A 1,816-nucleotide genomic window follows, 5' to 3' on the forward strand; every position below is an offset into this window, starting at 1 on the left:
CCTGCATCCATGCTATCCCGCTACTACACATGCCTTTGTCTCTCTATGTGACACACATGCACACCATTTCCCCTTCCCTTGTACTAGGTTTACATCATTAGTGGTCTCTCTACTCCACATACACACACTCCCTCTCACACACAAACGTGCACATAAACACACACAGACACGCACAAACACCCATTTATCTAGATCCTTATCTCTCCCCATGTCCGCATGTGTATCTCACACACTCACTCTCTAATTATGTCTATGTGTCTCCACGTTACACAACACAAAGCCCCATGTACATGTATCTCTCTATCCTCCACACACATAGGAACAAAGAATCTCTTATCATTGCCTCAGTCTCTAGACATATCACACACACACACTGTCTCTCTCTCTCTCTGGCAAACGCGCCCAACAAGGGTTTCCCCGTGAATAACTTACCGTCTATTCATCAAAAGTTGTGGCAGTATGGCGAACACAAGACATGAAAAAGAATAAATATACATGTGTGTAGACCACCTAGTATGACTACTAGGACTAGAGCAAGCCAAAAACGTGCCGCCGTCAGCCCCTCCTTATCGGCGACAGGAAAACCTTTGTTTTACACAGTCAAGAAGTCATTGTGCTAAGTCCCCACATGCTGAGGCGTTGAATAGAATGTAGATCCTAGTTTACAGAAAGAAGTATCTATAATACGTTTGTATCTCCATACTTACATTTCTTCTGTTATAAAGAAACAAGTTGGTGATGATGGTACGCATCCCATCTTACAATATAGGCCATCCGATCTACATCTGACGGATGGAAATAATCTAAAAGATACCCGCACCTCTCTCCACGCTTGCACACAAGGCCTTCCCTTGTTCATACTTATCTCCAACAACCTCATTGTTGACCAATTAAAAAGGAAGCCTTTGGAACAAACTAGCCTGGTGGCTGTTGCCGGCGTCGTCCATGCCCATGCCTCCGCTCAGTCCGACCACCAATCACCACCACGCCCCACTCCTCTTCACCTTATCTCCTATTTCTCGATATATCATTAGGTTTTACACATGGGATTACTCCCTCATGGGTCAACCACAACAAGTGTTTTATAAAAAAAATGCATCTTGATGTTCCGTGCAATGCACGGACATCTTGCTGGTACTCCTACAAAAGACTAAGTTGGCGATGATGATTTTATGGCCTTTTCTCACCAACATCCCACTTCTCTACCAATTTGCAGAAAATCCCATAATTAGTATCTTAAAACCAACCACATCCCTCCCTCACCTCACCAAAACAACACAAGGAATACATTCTGATTAAAACATAATATATCTCTAGTGATATATGTATATCAAAATTATAGTGTTTTGTATCAAGTTTGTGAATAAGTATTATTCTAATTATGATCCGTTGCAACGCACGTGAACATTGCTAGTATTTCCAACCATGCAAAAAATACTAGTATTTCCATAGTTTCGAGTTTTCCATCAAGATATTAGTCACTCATGGTCGATATTTACTTTCAATCACGTACACATATGCACTATGTAACTAGCCTTGCTTATTGGCTTCCAAAGCTTAACTTTCACTCCTACTTACAATATGTAGAGTATTTAACAAAAAACTACCACTTTCAACCAGCCCTAGGAAGAAACTATTGTATAAAAAATAGCAAAAACATACCCAAAATTTCTTAATTCGTGCCAAAAACTACTACCTAGTGCCGATTAGGCTCGTTTAAACCCGTTTATGATAGGGTTGGCCCACACGTCCGTGCTGACGAGGCAGCTTAAACCAACACATTTTGTTTGACCGTTGACATGAGGGACCCATATCT

The sequence above is a fragment of the Triticum dicoccoides genome, chromosome 6B (assembly GCF_002162155.2).
Source record: "Triticum dicoccoides isolate Atlit2015 ecotype Zavitan chromosome 6B, WEW_v2.0, whole genome shotgun sequence".
Classification (NCBI taxonomy): Eukaryota; Viridiplantae; Streptophyta; class Magnoliopsida; order Poales; family Poaceae; genus Triticum; species Triticum dicoccoides.